The sequence below is a fragment of the Tachypleus tridentatus genome, chromosome 9 (assembly GCF_004210375.1).
Source record: "Tachypleus tridentatus isolate NWPU-2018 chromosome 9, ASM421037v1, whole genome shotgun sequence".
Taxonomy (NCBI): Eukaryota; Metazoa; Arthropoda; class Merostomata; order Xiphosura; family Limulidae; genus Tachypleus; species Tachypleus tridentatus.
This window is the reverse complement of record NC_134833.1, coordinates 69,158,992-69,181,795: the sequence shown is the minus strand read 5'-3', so window position 1 is coordinate 69,181,795 and position 22,804 is coordinate 69,158,992. Positions and strand designations below refer to the sequence as shown.

The window sequence follows — 22,804 nt, the reverse complement described above, 5'->3', positions numbered from 1 at the left end:
TTTCATTACTATCTTAGTTAGCCGGTTATTAGATCGCACCTTTATTTAATCATTCTTTTAGTCAGCTGGTTGCGTATTTTATGCACCTAACAAAAACACATTAATAATAAAACTAAATTTAAGTAATATTTTACTATTTATTAATGTAACATTTATAAACATCTTATATATAATGCTTTGTATTTAGTGAATATTTGCAACTTGCCACTAGATGGCCTACTGATAGGTGGAGATTTTTTTTCTTGAGTGCTGGACGTGTGGTTTTATTCAAAAAATTATTTAATAAATAAAGTTACTCGTTATACAGAGAAATATTGGACCAAATACTGAACATAAAATGAAAAGTAGGAACAATGTTTTAAATGCAAAATAAAAATTTTATTTGGAAGTCGAATAAAGATTTTATTGTGCATTTGAAATATTGGTTTTCTTTTTGTTTAATTTTTTACGCAAATTGTCTTGAACTAATCTTTTTCTTAAATATTAAAAAGTGTTACATTCATTTAATTTAATATCGATTATAAAATATGTCACTAATCTGGTTTTGCATCAGTTATGAAATATATGTCACTAATCTGGTATAGTATCAATTATGAGGTATATGCCACTAATCTGTTTTAGTATCAGTTATGAAATACGTGTCACGAATCTGGTTTATATGAATTTCACTAAAAGTGAAGAAGAACACACTACTGTAAAATCTAAGTACCAATTTGTCAGTTTAAGTTCTGGTATGTCAGCTAAAGTACCAATATGTCAATTATCTGCATAAACAACTTTTTTCTTTCTAATTATTACAACAGAGACTAAATAGATTATTCTATCTATTATTTCTATTCTGTAAAAACACTAAACTGTAATTCCAGCAGTTAACAAATGTGTTCCTAATTTTAGAACACATAAATACTCTCTGCGTGTGTATCGACCTAACAGTGGTTATTTCTTGCAGTACAACCGGCTAATTTTGTGGAACGGGAAGTTCGTCTCGCATTAGCCAAAGAAAGTGAACGTGTTTGTGTTTGAGGGTTTTACTTTTCGTGCAATTCAAATAAAGAAACTAGAATTAAGACGGGTGTTAATAGTCACAAATCAAACTACTGTTTCGTTTTCAAATATACATTGTGGTTACTGAGGTTCCCTGTATTAAATACTATATCTTATGTTCAGCACAAAGATGTGTAATGGGTTATCATATTTATGCTCTACCCACTTCAAGTATCAACACTTGAATTTTAAAATCGTAAGCTATACCGATGAGCATCTAGTGGGGAATATCGTTTTAAATTAAGCTCGAATTATTTCTTCCCGCTGAAACATCAGTAAGTCTATGGACTTACAATGTTAAAGTCCAAGGTTTGATTTCCCGCGGTGGTCACAGCAGATGGCCCAGTGTAGCTTTGCTAAAAACGTAACAAACAAGCAATATATAACCCTAATTATGTTTTCTTATATATTTAATGATTTCCATGTTTTCCTCGCCCCAAACAAAGCTCATTCGAATTTTAAACTACAAAATTAGATTCGGCTAACGTCTGGTCAGTTGAGTTTCCTGTATTTCCAGACCTTGTTGGCTGTGCTATATTTTAGATAGTCAGTCACCTAGTGCTTAAATTTATATACACCTTAGTTCTTCGAGCACGTGAAAACGTTACCCTTGGGAACTTCTACCATAACAAATGGTTCTGAAATATATATACTTTGAGTTTGAGAGTATACCCTGCCCTAAAGAGACAAAGCTACTCTGAGCCAGGGGTTACACTGTGCTCAGTGAAATGCAAACGTTTTAACCGTAAAAGTTGTGTTGTGCACAACGACTACTGATTTATTCAGACAAAACTATAAAATATGGGGGATAGTATCTTTTAATAGATATTGTTCCTAACAGAATTAATGCACAATTTACTTAATTTAAGTTTTTTTCTTGAAGTCCATCATTTCTCCCTCCATTACAATAATCTAAGACCCAGCTTAATCAGACATTTTTCAAATTGGTTCTGTACTCAGTCAAAACTGTCAAAAATGATATATAAAAACTGGTGTCAGTTGCTGATACCACGCTATTTAAATCATGTTCATTAGAATGTGTACTATGCACGGGGTATCTTAAGGGTATATTACTGTGAACGATATCAGAAGGGCCAAGTACGTGCGTGATTTTCTTCACAAGTTACCTCGCAGTCAGCACAGAGAATAGGTGAAATACGAACAGTTAAGACCACAGCACATATTTATAGTCATTGACTGTGTCGTTTTTTAACTCTATTTTGATCGCACAAAAAATTGTTTGTTGTTTTAGGAAGGTCAATATGCGATTAAAAGTTTAAAGAGGTGTGTTTTCTTTGCTAAGAAGTACCTCATTATGTGCCTTAAAATATTTCGATATTATTTATGACTTAATAATCTTTTTAAAAAGTTTCACTTCCTTTAAGAAAGGGGGCTAGTGTTTTTAAATTTAAACTGTATTTTAACATCCTTTATATAAAGAAAGACAAACTTAAATTGAAAATGAAACCCAATCGTAATTCAATTCTCCACTTGTCCTTGAGTTACATTGTTTTCTCGGGGATTTCCACCCTTCGTCAGCGACCTTGGACAGCTGCACTTCAAATTATTATCATCACGGTAGGTGTCTGATTTTGATGACCCGGAGTGCTGGAAAATCAAAGAATTCTCCCTGGTGTGAGTAAAACACTTGGTGGTAGAAATAATAAAATATTAATAGAAAATAAAAAAACATAAGTAACTAAAATAAAAAGTTACAAATCAGAGGATGCGATAATAACGATTGTGGGGGGAGGGAGTGCACCTAGAAGACTGTCCGAGAGCCGAAATTTCTACTGATATGTTCAAGTTTCTTATAATGGTGGTGTGTATTTTATGTGTAGGATGTTTCTAATTGTTTTCTACTTTCCTCAAATAAAGTTCAGTGTGATGAGTAAGAGACAGCTAAATCCATCACAAAAAGTATCTTTAAATTTTAATTTTCTTTAAATACATATGACGTTTGTCTTTGTCGGGCTTAACGGTATATTGACTTCTTTAAGAAAAGTTTGTTTCATTGTTTTGAATTTCGCGCTAGCCGTCCCTAATTTGGCAGTGTAAAACTGGAGGGAAGGCAGCTAGTTATCACCTCCCACCGCCAACTTTTGGGCTACTCTTTTACTAACGAATAGTGGGGTTGACCGTAACATTATAACGCCCCCACGGCTGGGAGGGCGAGCATGTTTGGCGCGACGCGGATGCGAACCTGCGACCCTCAGATTACGAGTCGAACGCCTTAACACGCTTGGCCATCCCGGACCAATTTTTAAGAAAAGAACATAGTCTTTGTAATTTTGACGGTATTTAATCTCTTTTTTGGGGAGCAAATGACACAGTCTTTCGGAATTTCAAGTGTACATTAATCTCATTTAAATAAAAGCAGGCATAACCTTCAGGAAATATTATTTACATTTGGAATTTCCTTAAGTAAATACAGAATTAGTCTTTGCGAGTTATAACAACATTTTGGTCTTATTTAACTGAAAAAAGATAGACTTTATAGATTTAACCGTATTCTGGCCTCTTTTAAGTAAATTACAGTATTTATATATATTAACCGTATTTTGACCTTGTTTAAAGTAAAGAACACAACATTCGTAGATGTTAACCGTGTTTTGACCTTGTTTAAGTAAAGGACGGAATATTTATAGATTTGAACCGTATTTTTATATCCTTTAGAAGTTTAGATAAAGAAGGACATAGATTCATAAATCAGAGCCACATCATTTTTATTCTTCCTATAACTGGTATGAAGCTTGTTATAAGATCCTGTGAGGCCCAAGGCTCGATTCACGTAAGCCTCTGAGAATATACATACCTTCCCTCTATCCCCTTTATTTATTTTTTAGTTAAGAGCGTGCAACGGATGAAGCTGATTAGTTACCCTCCCTCTATCGGCAGTTTTAAATATATGATGTCTATGCCTGAATTTTAGAGTTTTCTAATACGGACATTTATTTTTCGAATTGCTTAAATTGGAAAATAAAAAGGAGACGACTTTAAAATTGGCAGATGTATAATATCTGAATAACATCAAAATAATTCATTGGCTCTAACGTTCATCAACAAGAGTAAGACATAATCCTTGTTCATTTTAACTGTATTCCATCTTTATTAAAAACAATAAGAAAGGCACAATCCTTATTTTAACTTATCTAATCTTGATGGATCAGGGTATTTGAACTCTACAAGTATTTTTAAGTAACATAAAACGCTTTTTGATTTGATTTTTTTATGTAAATAATCAGCCAAGGTTTTCGTCAAGTTGAACTATATTTTACTGTCGTGAAGTAAAAGCAAAATAAATTTGAACGATATTTTAGTTTTTGATAAACGAATCCACATAATTAATGATTTATATTGTATTCTAACATTTGTACAGCAGTGTTATTGTAGCTCTGAATATCTATTTAAAAACTAGACTGCTCATGGCTATAATCATTTGGTTGCTGAAACAGTGAGTAAAAACAAGATACTTTCTCTTTTTACTGGACGTGACAGTGAGTCACCTTCTAGTGGAAGTTTCATTATCTAAATCCGTTTTTACTGATAAGCCTTTGAAAGGTATTTCTCATCAGAAGCTAAAAACAATGACAACTGAAATAAAAAAATATATCTTCCATTATAAAAACAAACAAAGAGGGTGATATATTGATGATTAGAAGCGATATTGTCTCGCAGGTAACCTTTGAAAAAAATCACGTGACGTTCTTGATCTTACGTAGGTAGTTTAAAATACAATCCAACGTGCACGTTGTTTCTATCATATCTTATTCACATTTCTAATACAATCCAACGTGCACGTTGTTTCAATATCTTATCCACATTTATAATACAATCATATGTGCATGTCGTTTCTATCATGTCTTATCCACATTTCTAATACAATCCAACATGCACGTTGTTTCAATACCTTATCCACATTTCTAATACAATCCAACATGCACGTTGTTTCAATACCTTATCCACATTTCTAATACAATCCAACGTGCACGTTGTTTCTATCATGTTTTCTCCACATTTCTAATACAATCCAACTTGCACGTCGTTTCTATCATGTCTTCTCCACATTTCTAATACAATCCAACTTGCATGTCGTTTCTATCATGTCTTCTCCCCATTTCTAATACAATCCAACGTGCACGTCGTTTCTATCATGTCTTATCCACATTTTTAATACAATCCAACGTGCACGTCGTTTCTATCATGTCTTCTCCACATTTCTAATACAATCCAACGTGCATGTCGTTTCTATCATGTCTTCTCCCCATTTCTAATACAATCCAACGTGCATGTCGTTTCTATCATGTCTTCTCCCCATTTCTAATACAATCCAACGTGCACGTCGTTTCTATCATGTCTTATCCACATGTCTTCTCCACATTTCTAATACAATCCAACGTGCATGTCGTTTCTATCATGTCTTCTCCACATTTCTAATACAATCCAACGTGTACGTTGTTTCAATATCTTATCCACAGTTCTAATGCAATCCAACGTGCACCTTGTTTCTATCATGTCTCCTCCATATTTCTGCTTTGATGGATGCAGTGTACCACCACTCTTGTCATATCCGAAATTGGTTAGAAAAACATCTTCTTTGGCCAACATAATCACCTAACTTCAATCAGATGGACAGCCACAGAGATGAGTGTAAGTGTCACATTCATCACCTGATCGTTTGCGTCACTAGTCAGCTACAGATCCTGATTAACACGTCACTGTGTCCAGACTATGAACATAGCGAAAAATGGTAAATTCGATAATAGGAGAGGCCGGCCACTGTGAACAAGAAAAGCTAAACAAGGTAATATTGGAAATAATATAGTTATGACTTAGGACACCTCATGCTTTGTATGTTACACGAAATAATTAAGTTCATATCAAAATAGATTTAAAATATATTGTAATCAAATTACGTTCGCATAAAAACTAAATGCATGTTAGAAAGCCTTCGCTTGATCGATATACGTGTGCACGTAGAGGAAAGAAAAGTTAACGGAGCTTCTCGGATAAGCAGTATAAACGGACGTTGACTACGTATAGGCAGAAACCCCATGAGGAAAGTGGCGCTAAAACAGCAAGATAGCACGTGCTTTTGCTCAGCTGCGCTTGCTCAAACTTGGCTTCGGTCAAAACAGTTATAGTATGCTTGCGTGGCTGTTGCCTCGTGAAATGACACGGATTTTCACGCCGAAGCTAAAATTATCCCGGAGAGTTTTATCACGGTTTCAGGAATAGGTGAGTAGGAAATTGATAGTCTATCTTCTAGTTTAGCTGTATTATCCTACTCTTTACAATTACAGAGATTATTACGCTCGTATAAACGAATAGAAGTAAGTTTACGTAAAATATATTAGTGGTAAAGAAGTCAGCCAAGACATATGACATGAATAAAATCATTACATAAGTTTCATTACACCATTGTAAATAATGTTTTACGTTAATGTACTGTGCCCATTCTTAGCAAAGGAATTGAGGATCTGTAACGTCATATGTTCCCGCACTTACCTCTGAGCCACCTAGGAGCAATAAATGTTTATAGAAGGTGTGACAGTAATAAAAATAGTTTTCTTAGTGCAGCTGACCCTATATACTGTAAAACATTGTCATTACCTCGAGATTACGCTGGCAGTGGGAAAAATGGACGGGAAGTGCGAGAGATAAATAACGAAAATATTGTTTTAGTGAAGAAAACTGTTAGTGGCTGTGTTGTAATTTTCACGTTTAAATATCTTTATAAACAAACTTCAAGTCTATCACGGTACTATGCGATATTCATAAATTATCGACTCAGCGTAGCTAGGTGGTTAAGGCACTCGACTCGTAATCCGAGGGTCGCGGGTTCGAATCCCCGTCACACCAAACATGCTCGCCCTTTCAGTCGTGGGGGCGTTATAATGTGACGGTCAATCCCACTATTCGTTGGTAAAAGAGTAGCCCAAGAGTTGGCGGTGGGTGGTGATGACTAGCTGCCTTCCCTCTAGTCCTACACTGCTAAATTAGGGACTTGCGCGAAATTCAAAACAAACCAACCAACAACGACTTGGTTTGAAAATTAGTTAGTAGAGTATTGGTATTACCTTTCATCGTTTGATGTTCACTTTTGTAAATACGTCACACAAAGACAATTTCATCACAATAAATAAAGTTACAAAATATAGTCTTGTTTATCTCCTTTCCTGCTATTTTGTTTAAGGAGTACTAAGCAATCACACGACTGAAACGAGCACATTTAATTTATCGCCGTAAAGATACTCCCAAAGATTGGTTAAACATATTTATGCATGTGTTAACTATTTTCTTTTTTACTAAAGTGCTTAACTTGTCGCTTTACGCTTTTATCAGAGAAAAACTGTTTACATAGCTGAACCATGCTGAATATTAACATTAATACTTTCAGCCAGAATAGCACCTTATGTGCCTTTGGGCTAAATTGACAAGACTATCGTGATTTAGGTATGAACGTTCCTACTTTTGAATTAATGGTCAAAGAGAAAGTTGGTCAGTTAGAGGTATGAACTCTTACAAGGATTTTATTCGTCTCTTTGAACCACATAACAGGACCGATTTTCACTTTTATAATATTCTGAACACTTGACACCTACTAACTATTAGGTTATGATCAGCCCAGACTGGTTATTAAATTTAGCCATGACCTTTTGTTGATGTATTAGGCTTTGTTACTAGTTATTTTTTATTTTATCAAATTCAAAACAAACGAAACCAATCGTAAATTATCTGTGACTTAGACCACTATTTAATATTTAAAACTGTGAATTTATTCGATTTCTGAATGACCTTTATATTTTTTGTTTCTCGTAATAAATACATTTTCTACAATCTCATTACATAATTAATTTATTTGATTAAGTAGTCACACTTCCTTCATCTTACTTTACTATATTTTATTGAACCTTATAAAATAACCGATTAATATTGAACATGATATTTACTCTTACCAAATAGTTTCGACTCGCCTTCATTCATCCCAGTGTTTAATGTCAAGTCACGTTCCTCGTGCTAGTATTCTTTGGAATTGGAACTCGGCTGTCAAATGTAGTAGAACTTGCTAAGCCTGACAAAATGTATATGCTTCAAACGCCGTTTAGACGAGCATGTTTTTTTTCTTTACGTTGTGTCGTTAGATTACTTGTGAATGCTAAAGATGTTGCTAGTGAGGCCACGACATCAACCCTTCGTTGCAAGTCACACTTATAACTTCCAGTTAACATTCAGGTTACAGACGTAGCTGCACTAATATTAAGATCAAAGACTTTGACATTAACTTAATAGCAACCAGCTGTAAAGTATGTACTTACAGTCATCATGCATGTACGTAACGTATTTACACATATTTTGTTGTGCGATTTTACAATTAGTTTAAAAGGCTGTCAAATAATTAATGTTTTAAAGGTTTTTCCACATTAATTAGATGTTTATTTGAAGAACAGTTATCTTCATCAACAAAACTGTTTAAAAACTATGGCCAAGCGCGTTAAGGCGTGCAACTCGTAATCTGAGGGTCGCAGGTTCGCATCCGCGTCGCGCCAAACATGCTCGCCCTCCCAGCCGTGGGGGCGTTATAATGTTATGGTCAATCCCACTATTCGTTGGTAAAAGAGTAGCCCAAGAGTTGGCGGTGGATGGTGATGACTAGCTGCCTTCCCTCTAGTCTTACACTGCTAAATTAGGGACGGCTAGCACAGATAGCCCTCGAGTAGCTTTGTGCGAAATTCCAAAACAAAACAAACAAACAAAGTTTAAAAACTTTGTTATTCGGAACTTACTAACTGTACAGATGTTTGTTACTTGAGCCAGTACAATATCTTTATATACTTACAGAACAGACCGTTACTGGTTGCGTTATCTTCGAAATCAGTAGCAAAGTCAATTCTCAAAACATGTGACTTTTGACCCCCAGATTACTGAATGAATATGTTGAAAATTTTTCAGTAGCACGAATTTCGGTAACTTGAACATTATTTTCCCACTGATTCCTATGGTACGGTTCTTACGGAATTTCTTTTGATATATAAAAATAATAAAAAAACACTCATATATGTGCAAGAAAACATTTTTTAAACACATATTAAATGTAACTGACATATTTTAATAGTTTTACTCGCCAAAAATAGTAGTAGGTACACAAAAATTAAATTTTACATTGGTAGGGAGACTCGGTACTTGTCCATGTGGTGTAGACTCAGCTCTTTTGACGAAGAGTTTTCTGTTTCTGCTTCATCTTTTCCTTATGGCTGTGCATGGAGACATCTTGCAACTTTTAGGCTATGTTCCGACTGGGATCTTTAGCATAAAGGTCTACCAGGTCAAAGGATTGGAATATATGGTTGGTGGTCACGTGAAGTTGTGTGGAATATGTGGTTACGTGAAGTTGTGTGTGTTAGAATAAGTAGTTAGTTGTCAACTGATATTTTGCGGGTTGGGATAAGTGGTTGGTGCTCATGGGAAGTTGCATGGGTAGTGTTTTCAATAATGTTATCACCTTCTGCGAATTGCTCTCGTTCCAACAATATCAGATTTTCATTCAACATATCTATTCCGTGGGATTATAACTCAACCACATCACCTTCAACGATATTTTCAAAACCAGCCTGTTTTGCTCGTGCTACAATATCTTAGTAAACTTTCCCACCACTTTTTGCCTGGAGGAACCCTGTAAAATCGTTGTTACACTTTGGCCATCTGTTTTTGTAATACCATTCATAGCTCACAGTTGACTCCTTCACTTCACCCTACGACTTGGTGATATTGTCTACAGCAATCATAAAGTGTGTTTTTTTTCTCCCAGAAATCATGAACTGTGAGCTTATCCTGTCCATCGGTAGTTTTAATCAGTTGTTTAAGAGTTCTCCGTAAGTAATAGCTCTTGAAATTGTAGATAACACCCTGATCAATTGGCTGGAGAATATAATTACATTGCTTGAATGATCTTTCAAGTTTGCGTGGTGGCTTGGTGCATTGTCAAAGATGAGAAATACTGTGTTGACAATATTATGTTTTACATAATAGTTTTCAATAGCAGGACAGCAGAAATTGATGAACCAGTCTTGAAAGATACTTAACCATCCAAACCTTCTTATTTGAGCTTAAAATCACTAGTAAATTAGGCTTAACATATCCATTTAGAGCCCTAAGAGTTTTGAAACTGTACACTACTGAGCGCTTTAATCTGAAATCTCCAACTCACAGTTAGTCAGACGATCTTTCGAAATCTTGAACCTCGATACAAACATCTCTTTCCCAAAAAATAAATGTACTGTCTGGCATGTGTTTCCAGAAGAGCCCCCTTCCGTCCGCATTGAAAACGTGTTCTAGTCTATAACCCCTTCCTGAATAATTGTTCTTGAGTTCACTAGGATATCTTCGTGCAGTTTCAACATCAGTACAGGCAGCCTCATTATTTACTTTTACATTGTTTAGGCTAAAGTGGTTCCTAAACCTATCAAACCACCATTTATTCTTGAAAACTACCAAATCATCATAGAAGCTTTTAACCTTAACTTATATAACTGTCATGTCTAATGGCACATTTCGTTGGATCTGGCCCTCAATTCACACACACATGAGTCTTTCCATATTGAGCATCACTTCATTTCTATGAAAATACAGTGTATGATCTTTTATAGGGGTAGCTACATTAGCACTTGCCTTTATATTTTCTTTATTATCACGTATTTTTCCAAATATAGAGGTTGCAAGCCCTAATTAAGTTCTTGCTTGCACCAAATCTCTTCAAAGCATAAGTTTCACATCTAAAGTAATTCCTTTCTTACTGCAGCGTATTGAAAAACGGTACAAACTGGGTGACGGTGTCAATCGTAACAGAAGCGTTTATTAATATAAATAAAGAGAACCATCCATATCACTTGAAAATGTGTTCTGGATTTCTAAAGAAACAAAATAAAAATAAACGTAACCTGAGCGTTCTGAGCGCCAAAGTAGATCGTACTAAACTTGGAGAACACATTTGATAGCACTATTAGTGCGAAATACTAAAAAATAACTATCAAAGTATTATAGTTTCTACACCATAACTATAAGCAAAACATTATTACTAAAGCTTCTGTATACTAGCCACACACAGAAAATTTGCTATGCCTTCTGTATATTAAATATACGTAGGAACCTTATCATACCTTCTACATTGTCATGTTTTATGTATGGGTTGCATTCTTCACAGTAAGTGTCTGTGACTTGTGGGCGATAAATTAACAAACTAAACGGCACACAGTCCACTTGTTTAAAATAATATATTAAAACAAGTTAAACGTATATATAAATGTTTGTTACACTGTTCGTTATCAAAGTTGTATCAAGAACTTTAAAAAATTCTCTGTTTCACCAAAATCTACATGGACTGATTCAATTACTTTATAATATAACTGTTAAGATGAATTATTCTTATCTACTGTCTCATTACAATACAATCTGTGATAATTTCACTTTTAAAAAATCGTTGCTTTTCCACACACTACTATATGTTATGATGTAATAGTAATAAATTAAAACACGAAAACAAAATATCAGTTCGTAACTATTGAATTACACAACGTATGATTCGTAAACAGTTATGTAAACAAACCTGCGATAAACTGTCGCTTCCAAAAATAATTAAACACCCGTGATATATAAACTATATAAGGCATAACTTGCATTAAACTGAAACTGCCGTAAATATTTAACCCATATACTAATCATACGCAAAACAATGTTACAAGCTTGTATAGAATAACTACATTCAAAAAACAAAGTTTCTAGCTTCTATGTATCAGCATGCGAAAGAGTCTTACTGTATTATTTTTTTTGTATAAAACGCCCAGAAAAGACCCTCTCTAGTTTCTCTATAATGCATGCAAGATACTCCAATTTTTTAACATTAACCAACCGTGACACAAACTAGCTTCTAAATGCCAGGAATAAATACCCGAATTGGAGTTAGTGATTTCTTGTAAGTTTACTGTACGAAAGAAACAATGTCCATCTTTTAGTATATACATACAACAAACAATAATAGCTTTGACATACTAGCAGAGTGGAAGAAACGTTTTCTGTATCGACGTGGCCTAGCACGGTCAGGTTGTGTTAGGGCGGTCGAGTCGTAATCTGAGGGCCACAGGTTCGAATCCCCGTCACACCAAACATGCTCGCCCTTTAAGCTGTGGGGGCTTTATAATATGACGGTCAATCACGCTATTCGTTGGTAAAGAGTAGACCAAGAGTTGGCGGTGGATGTTAATGACTACCTGCCTTCCCTCTAGTCTTACATTTCTAAATTAGGGACGGCTAGCGCAGATAGCCCTCATGTAGCTTTGCGCGAAATTCTAAAACAAACAAACAAACTGTTTCGAGGTATATAAGTTTATTAGCTTCGGAATACTTGTGTTAAGTTCTAGCTATTGATCTTACATGAATAATATCTGGTAGTTTATAGGTACGTGCACACGTGAAAATTATTTCTGAATTTATGAATACACTTGTAAAATATAACAATAGTGTAGAGGATACTCAAGATGATGGTCGAGGGTTCGAATCTCCGTCCCAACAAACATGCTCGCCTTTTCAGTCGTGGGACGTTATGAAGTTATGGTCAATATCACTCTTCGGTGGTAAAATATTACCGTGGATGCCCACAACCGGTGTTCATTACTGTGTATTGTGTAGAACAGAACGTTAACCCTTTCAGTAGTGTTGGATTATATTAGAACGTTCTTTATGATGTTTCAGTTCTAAGAATATTAAAGTATACTGAACAAGTTATCTTAAAGCTCAGCCTATTCAACTGTGTAACATAATGTGTGTTGGTGGTGTATAAGGTACATTTAAAGCATACGATGCTGATTAGGTGATATATGGCTTCTTGGGATTTGTTACCAAAAATAAAATGTAACGAATGCGTGGGAAACTCACTCGATAGCGGCAGCACTTGCAATTATTTTAGACAGATTAGAGTAAATTAATATTCTACACCTTTTTTTTTTATTAGCTGTATTTTTGTGCCAACAATGCCAAGCATGGGGCACACATATACCCGATTCGATTTTAATACTTTTAGAAATTCCTAAGAACCTACCCTCAGATTGAAATGATTTTTGTCAGGATTATCATAAGTTAATCTATTGAACCTTGGGCATGGTCAAATACTCAATCGAAAGGGTTTCAGCTCCTGAGTCATAAACTGTAATTAGATCTCAAATCGGTGAAGAGAGTTGCGATCTAAAAGTTTGTAAAAACTAACCGTTCCATGAGGCATTATGCAGCAACTAAAAATAAAAGTAGTGTTTTGCTAATTGGCAGTTTTCTTGTACCTGGAAATAAGAAGTTAGACTAACATTGTATGCATCAATACTTTCTTGGAATCCCTCAAGTATCAAGTCATGAAAGATTAATTCAGAGGTCTGAAAACCAGTTTAGTTGGCAATGGAGTCAGTGTAGACAAGACCCTCGTCCCAGAATGGTTATTACGGATCATGGAGTTGGATGATACGGAGAGTCAGTACAAGTTAATAAAGGACTTTTAAACAGTTGACCCTGATGTTCAGTGCCACAGAATATACATTTCTGTTGTTTTTCTAAGTAACAACAATAATTGTTTGTTACTGCAATATCTTGTTAGTTTAAAAGTTGGAATAATAAAAATATACTAGTTTAGACGTTAATGCATCATAGAAGTGAATCAATTTCATGTTCAGTTAGTAAGATCAGAACTTGCCTGTTGTAAACGTTATTTTGCTGCATTTTTTTGAAATAATTGTTCGGTTCAGTAAATTCCTTCCTATTCGGTTGATGCAAGTAATATTTTAAAACCTAAATCACGAAGTCAGTTGAAATGAATTTCACGTAGTAATTAAAGGTATCTTATTTTAAATGATGGTTTACAATGTGAATTATCTTGAATTTCGTGTGTTAATTAAAGGTAAATTACTTTTAATGGCAGTTTACAGTATGACATACGTTCTATGACTCAAGTAGTAATTAAACATAACTTATTTTAATGACGGTTTATGATGTGAAGTATCTCATTAAGTGTTAACAATGACTTGATTTTTGTAGAAAAATGTTTTTACCGTCCACAAAACGAAGATTGGTAAACACTGTTTCACATTCTGTTACATATTTAGTTTTAACTGCTGTAATTCCTTTTTATTTGAATGTGTAATGATATTAATATAGAAGCTTTTAGTAGTTGCTCGGACATTTGAAGAATAAAAAAATAAATAAAAAGTTTATGCAAAAGAAAGAACAAAAAAGAATACAAAGACAAATGTATAAATTTAAATTTATATTTTTCGTGTATTTCCCTTTCTACTGCTTTACTGTAATGTTACTAAAGTTCTGTCTTGGTATCCGGATTTGATCTTTATTTACCAAAATAACCAAAGAAAAGATGCTGTCTTAAGTATTTCATCACCGTAAGTCGATAACATGTACCCATTGCCCGAGTCCTACGTTTTAAAATGCGCGGAAGAAAAACTTGTCCGGGTTTGCAGGAAAATCCGGGAGATACCATGCCTGAAGTTTATATAGACTGAAAGTTGTTATACGAAATTTCCACACCAAATTTGAAATACAATAATTCTAAGTTTCTGTTTTAATAACAATACGGAACGCCTGGCTAGAGTATGTTATTATGGGATAGTTTATGTTTCAGCTAAATTGTGTTTCGACCGCCGTGAATTTCAAAAGGAGCTTTAAGTAAATGGAGAGTCAATCTTTATATTGCTGTGTACTAAGATTTGCTATCAGTAATTGTAAGATTCTTCCGAGTTAATATAGGTAGCCCAGTGGAAAGTATAAACTTACCAAAGTGAAGACAGAGAAGTGTAGAAGTTTACAATCAGAACATCGAGGCCTGTAAGTTGTTGAAAATAAAATATTAGTTTGAAATTGCGCATCTTTATACGATACGAAGAGAAACAATCGTATTCTTTTGCCAATTTATTTTAGAAGTAATGTTAAAGAAACAAAACAGAAATCTACTTAAAGTAATTTGTCAATTTCATGCTTGCAAAAAGAGATAAAAGGAGAATTTCGAACTTGAAAGCTTTCCCGAATAAATTAAAGAGTTTTTATTTCATAAAGCCCTCTCCCCCGCTGGTACAGCGATATGTCTTCGGATTTACAACGCTAAAATCAGGTGTTCGATTCTGCTCGGTGGGCTCAGCAGATAGCTCAATCTGGCTTTGCTATAAGAAAACACACTAACAAACACACTATTTCATAAAACTGACGTTTCTAGTAAGTAACACCATTTCCCTGAGGCTACAATGCTTTGCCGGTTAATATGTTTTCACACTTTAAAATATGTTGCAATTACTAAAGTATTAACATATCTCGCAGCTGAAGTTAAAATACAGCTTTCAGAGTATTGTTTAAATTGGGGTAAAGATATAGTGTTTAATCCATTGATTAGATTAGGAGACAAACAGTTACAATATAGTATTTTTAGAACACTTATGCCCATTCGATTATTGGTGCGATCATCCTAAAGTACACATGTTTTTTACGGTGTTGTTTTTAACGATTTTGTGGTATTCTCACGTACACTGATCTCCAGCAGATTAAACTAAATTTTAGTGTGACTGAATGAGGAAAGAAAGTGAATATAGGTTTCACAATAAACCACAACAAAGCTTATTTATTCAACACACAGGACAGAGAAACGCAAGTCTATTAACAAACGTGGTGAACTACAAGGCTCTAACTGACCACGTGTACAGATTTTAAGCGTTAACGGGCTCGTAGTTGGTTGAATATCTAGAAGCTACAGAGTTCGTACTCAAATTATAGAGTTTCTACCACCTAATTTAAGAGCAAAAAAACCCAAGACTACAACGTACAATAATGATAAATACCCAACCAACAACAACTTTGTATTTTAAACATATTACTAATCACACATTTAATAATAGTCATATTCAAGGAAAGGTAATTCACTGTACAGTGTATATAAACTAGTATTAGATTACCGCTACTTAGCATTGCACTTAAGTAATAATGGCTGAAATAACTATAGGTTTACTATTAGTCACATGCTTAGAGATACAGTACACGGAATACCCTGTTTATACTCCTTTAAGTAAGTACATCGTGTGTATAACCTGTATACGCTCATTTAGTTACGTACACCCCTTTACTTAAGTAGAGGGTGTCTATCGATTTGAAGTTGGGCAACATTTCGTATTAGTTGTAAAGTGAGGCAATACTCAGGGTAAAAAGACTAACCAGGAAATACGTCAGTTTATATTCACTTCGTCCAATTTATAACAAAGCTCGTTGGATAAGAACATGTATTGTTGCGTGTGTGTTTGTACATTTAAAAACCAAATCTAGTTGGATAACTTTATGCATTGACATGTATTTGTATGTGAGTGTCCAAAGTATAACAAAACTAGTAGGATAACCACATGTATTGTTATTTCTCTCTAATTTATAACGAAGGTAGAAAGATAATCACATGTGTTGTTGTGTGATATCTCTGTTTAATTTATAATGGAGACTGACTCGTCCGTTGTTGAGATAAAAAAGAACTTGTTTGTAACACAGGATAGGAAGTTGTTTTTCTATATTTTTTAGTGTATTATACATTAAAAGTGCAATATAAGTACCTAAAGTTACCAGTAGTTAAAAGAACGGCACTGTTTTGAAACATTCTATCAATATGTAATTAGTTGAGAGGTCAAATCTCTTAATGACCTTCATGATGCCATCCTGTACCACTGTGTCAAGTTTGGTGTTGATTGATCAGGAGATGTGGGAAGGTATAAGAATCATATACACACTTACTCAGATATTGACGTTTATTTATATTGAATATAACAGGTTAAATACCTCCATTGGAAACTGTACTGGCTTCACAAATTTAATGTATGTATGGCTCTGGAAAACTGTCTCATTGTTGTTAGTAAGTCTTTAGATGATATAACTTGGTTTCTATACTTTAAAATTCGTCATTAAGTACGTTTTTTTCTCCAGTTATAGAATTAGGCCTATCCGAAGAATCATTAATGAAGAAAATTTATAATACTTAGGATAAAAATCATCTTCATTGTTATTTATCCTTCTTATTTTGGATCCGCAATGGATAAATTAAAGAGAATATGAAAAATGAACACCTAAATTTAACGTGGTTTTTTATCACAAGATTTAGACATGTTAATGTCTAATGCATCATAAGTTTTTGGCGTTTAGACTGTATCTTTTAAGTTCTATCTGTGAATACCAGTCGTTATAAGTAACTCATCGTATTTGCGAGAGGGACCCCGCATGGTCAGTTGGTTAGGGTGCAGGGTTCACAGTCTGATGGTCGCTGGTTGAAGTTCCCGTCTCACAAAACACACTCGACGTTTCAGTCACTCCCACTATTTGTTTGTTAAAGAGCAGCCCAAGAGTTGACAGTGGGTAATTATAACTAGCTGCCTTTCTTCTAGTCTTTCACTGCTAAAGTAGGAACTACTTTGCACGATATTCAAACCAATCAACGAAGGGTGAGTTCCTGTGTTTGACTAAAAGCAGCGATGGAACGTTTCTACGGACAAAGACGACAAGATAAATAATAATAATAAAAAAAAATATCAAATTGTGTTTTTGTGAATTTTATTAACTTTCTGAAAATAATTCTACAAGAAGTTACTGAGCATGATTACGTTTGTTGATGTAAAAGTACTATATTCAATTTTAATTATTTTGTTTTTGTAATAGTTTTACAGGATTCTAGGAACTGTCTATGTTTCGTTATATTTTAAACACGGTTGTTTTTTGTGGGAATAATTCTAAATACACCAAAATAATAACACAAGACGAACTAGAACTTGACTGGAGTTAGTTGAGGATGACATCAACCTCTTGGCTGTGGTAGTTGGCGCGTAAGAAGCGTTGATGGAGAAAAGGCAAATAATTGTACGTGAATAAGTCGTCCTGAAGAACGACCGTTATTGTCGAGTAGTAGTAAAGATTTGTTTTTCAACAATGGTACTCAGCAGTCGCTGTGGAAGACTAAGATCCTTGACTAATTTCTTGAATAGTTGACATAGTTTGAGACTAACGTAACTTAATCTAGGAGCTCTAATAACAATGTTTGTAATGAAAACGACAAAATTATTGGCTCATGCTCAGATAGCAATAAAGTTCGAAAATATCATTAAGAAATCAATACCTTACCGTTTAAAGCACGTCAGGATTGTAGGAAAATAAACCTAGGAAACAAGATTACAACACAGGTATAACTACACTAAATTTAGTTGTTTAGTTAGGGTGTGAACTAGCCATGAAGTTGAGTGGTCACAACATAGTTTCAGATCTACATCAAGGTTAGTCAGATAGGGTCTAATCTAGTCGTGAAGTTGAGTGGTCACAACATAGTTTCAGATCTACATCAAGGTTAGTCAGGTAGGGTCTAATCTAGTCGTGAAGTTGAGTGGTCACAACATAGTTTCAGATCTACATCAAGGTTAGTCAGGTAGGGTCTAATCTAGTCGTGAAGTTGAATGGTCACAACACAGGTAGTTTTATAAATACACCAGAGCTAGTTAGTTAGTTAATGTCTGGACTAGTTGTGAAGTTGAAAGGTCCCAACACAGGTAGTTTTAGAACTACATTAGGGTTAGTTAGTTAGGGTCTGGACTAGTAATGAAGTTGAATAGCTCCAGTTACCTATAAATAATCAATGTAGTGTGTCTAAAGTTTATTTTTACCGAATATTAAATGGTATAGTTTTCATCGATTAGAATTCTATTTTGTTATTAAACTACAATATTTTGTTTCAATTGGTGGAGCTTTCTGCAAGTAGATGATGCAACAATTGTTACACAATGAAACGAATCGATTACTGTTATCTAGCAACTTTCAAAATACAGAAAACGATCTCAAACAAACAAAAATTAAACGAAAAGAAGTACGTCATTGAATCCTGTTCATGCGTAAAATTGTGTAGTATATTATATCAATAATACGATTATAATAATGAAAAGTCATGAATACATTTTGAAACGTATAAAATAAATTGTACTAAGTAAACACGTGTATTCTACATTAAACGACAAATGGGCTAAAACTGTTCCAAAGTCTATGGTTTTTTTGTTTGTTTTTTTGAAAACGTTGCATAGAGCTTTCCAGAAGGTGTTTTTTTATGAACCATCAGTTGTTATTATGGTATTCTCTCTCCAAATATGTTTTAACAACAAATAAATGGGTCTGTTGTTAAGTAATAATGTTTTGTAACGTGTACAACACCTAGCGTTGAACGTTGCAATAATGTCTATAGCCCCTGCATAGTGTTGAACGTAGTAATGTCTACAGCCCCTGGTGTTGAATGTTGTCGATCTTTAGCAAACGAGAAAAGATTTATCAGCCTCTTCATCTCTCACTTGACTGGTAAGTCTCTAATGAGCTCTATATAAAATACAATTTGAAGAAACAAAGAATTGTCGGAACAACAACTGAAAATGGAGTTCTAAAGGAGTAGAAGAAAAAGACAGTTTAAACAAATAAGTGAGCCATTAAATCATCCATCTTAATCTGACTGTATTAATGTGATTGATACAACATAAGTAAAAGGCTGATCAAATGTTTATAGATGCGAAACGAAAGTTAATATGAGACAAACGGAAATTGTAAATTTAAGAAATTTTATTTTACTGTATGAAAACTAAAATAGTCCTTATTCCGGTCAAAATCTATAAATATTGAATTAAACAAGATCCAACGTCCGGAAATTTAACAATTCTGAAATTACTATACACAGGAATTCTCCTTATCTTCACCGCTTACCACATCTGTCTGCTAACTTGGTTTACCTACCAACATTGCAATCTTTTATTAAAGTTTAAAAGCAGTTCAGAGTTTGTGGTAAGCTTCGACGTTGTATCAGTTTCTTATGAAAATGATTAATAAACAAATGTAACTATAAAACACGATCTATGTCCATTGGAATAAACAATTTCAAAAATGAACGACAGATCGTAACTGTTTTTTGCCTCAAATAGTTGTAGAAACCTGAATCCAACATCTTCCCTGCCACTAAAGAGATGAAGTTGATGTTCACACTGGAACTTGAAGAGAAGAGTTCCATAAGCTTATGTGTTTTTTGGTAAGAAAGACACAGGAAGGATGTGTCCTCGATGTTTACGTGTATAGAAGAGAGCCACACAAAAACACAACTATGAACAGCAGTGAAGAATACACAGTTGATTGACGTTTGTACAAAGTTAGAACTATTACTGAAAACATCACCAAAGCACGAATAAAGGTTTATCAAAAGACTATAAATAAGTAGAAAAGCTGTTCTGTTCTTAATTAAGCACAAAGCTACAAAATAGGCTATCTGTGCTCTGCCCACCACAGGTATCGAAACCCGGTTCTTAGCGTGGTAAGTCCGCAGACATACCGCTGAGCCACTGGGGGAAGGGGCAAGTAGAAGAGAGACGTTAGAAGCTGTAAAGTCCTAGCGTTTCAAGCTATAAACAAGTTCCTGATTAATATAACAAAAATTTAGTCTGGAATTCAGACACAAAAAAATGTGAAAAATAAAAGAAGCTACTGCAGTAACAGCCAATCGCCGATATTCAACTAAACATTTTAATGGCTGTTGGGTTATATTAATAAATTCAACAAGAGGAATTTGACTAATGAAGTAATGCGTTTTGTTTATTTTTTACACATTAGTTTTTTAAAATAAAAATTTTACTTTATTTGCTTGTTTATTGTATTTTAAGTCTCATCAATTTTAGATCATATACAATAACATAAAAGGAATTATAATTAAAAATGCAGTTTATTAACTTTCGGAAACAAAACTTTTTATCATTTGTAAGCATTTTTAACTTCTTGTGTAATATCAGGTATGCACAGAATCTAATGTTTTAATTTTGTTGTTCATTAGAGGTCGTTTTTATTATTACTAAATAATAAATAGAAACAAATCACAGAGGAAGAAGTTAACACTTAACAATAATACAACTGTGTTTGTGTACAACATTCAATAATCCTATAGAGTAAAGCTTAACAATAATACAACTGTGTTACAATATTGAATAATTCTATAAGATAAAGCTCAACAATAATAAATCTGTTACAATACCAAATAATCCTATAAAGTAAATCTTAACTACGATAAAACTATCAAAATATTCAATAATCCCATAAAATAAATCTTAACTATGATAAAACTATCACAATATTCAATAATCCTATAAAGTAAATCCTAACTATGATAAAACTATTAGAATATTCAATAATCCAATAAAATAAATCTTAACTATAATAAAACTATCACAATATTCAATAATCCTATAAAGTAAATCTTAACTATAATAAAACTATTAGAATATTCAATAATCCTATAAAGTAAAGCTTAAATGCTACAGCATGAGGTTAAAAATTGTTTTTGTTTAGTAACTTTCTGTATATGTATAAAGTGTGTGAACCGATTTTTAGTTGGTATGAATATCAATTTAAAATAAGCCTTCAGTACTATTTTAAAATATAAGAAGACGCAAAATTTAATGATAAATTCATCGTCACACAGAATACTTGGAGATGGTTGGGTAAGTCGAACCATTGGCTCGTCATAGAACCGAGCTGATAAACTACAGTGTATTCTAGTTGATATACCCTTGAAAAAAACTTATGTCTTGTTTCAAAAACAAATATACTGATTTTTTATTGTAACTATAACGTTTTATATATCGTAAAATTTAATTCCTGTGTACGAGGTGCATGTTTGAGTCCATGTGAAGTACAAGTGTAATTCCTGTGTGTTTCGTACTCGAGTCCTCCAGGTTATTAGATATGTGCAATTGTCAGGAAATAGAAAAGTTCGCAACATTACACGACGAGACAGTCGGCTTTAACTTACGGTTTCTCTGTTGTGACTAATCGCAAGGAACTCGGTAACACAGGGGCCAGCTAACCCAGCAGTCTGCATCGATCTTCCGGTCTAGACCCAGTCTTGGAGTTGAGGCAGCAATAGCTGTGTTTGAGGAGGATGAAAACTACCTTTGTCTAAAGTATCTAGCAGTTCGTGTTGTTTTAGTGAAAAGGCGTGTGCCAGTTTGAACTTCACGTAACAGTAACCAATTATGCGTAGGTAAACCTGCAAAAATGAGTACATGAAATCCGAGTGGATTTCTGGATATTTCTTCGCGAAAAATACAAGACACTCGAGATTTCATTTGTTAAATTAACTAGTTAACTCCTTGATCTTTGTCTATTCTGAGTTAAGTAACTGACGTCCTTTTTGATCGAAGTTAAAATAATAGTGTCTTTTAGTAGGTTTTACAAATAGCTACTCTGGATCTACAGCCGAACAACTCAGAACTGCTGTATTTCAGTTTCGGGGCATGTTATCTATAGACTTGTAATGACGTATGATATCAGGTGGTCATTAATCTAGCTTTAATAATATATTTTAACAATGGTTTATCCGTCTGTTTCTGCGGAAACATTTACATGTGAGGTAAATTATTTAGTAAGTTGTTTATATGGAAGTTTTTGCTTCGCTCATAGTTATTACCTCCGTTTATTTTACAGAATATTTAGTTCTACAGACGTTGTTGTTAATTGTATGGTATAAGGATAATAGTGAGTTCTTTGTACGTATGTTCTAAAGCAAGGGTTCCCAAACTGTTAGACCTGTGGGAGCTTCAAATCAGAAAGAAAAAAAAAACATTTCGGAGTCTAAATAAAAAAATACACTAAAAATATTAACAATCGGTCACTAGCACCAGATAAAGTTTACTTCAAG

General features: G+C 34.0%; 1 long non-coding RNA gene across 1 annotated transcript; it reads right to left on the bottom strand.

Moving 5' to 3' along the window:
- Positions 1 to 462: 462 nt before the first annotated feature.
- On the bottom strand, positions 463 to 22,295 carry LOC143225428 (uncharacterized). The gene is made up of 3 exons (XR_013013844.1): positions 21,917 to 22,295; positions 14,866 to 14,914; positions 463 to 2,652 (listed from the first exon to the last, which is right to left on the bottom strand). It is a non-coding gene; the product is annotated as an uncharacterized LOC143225428 (long non-coding RNA).
- Between the last annotated feature and the right edge of the window lie 509 nt (positions 22,296 to 22,804).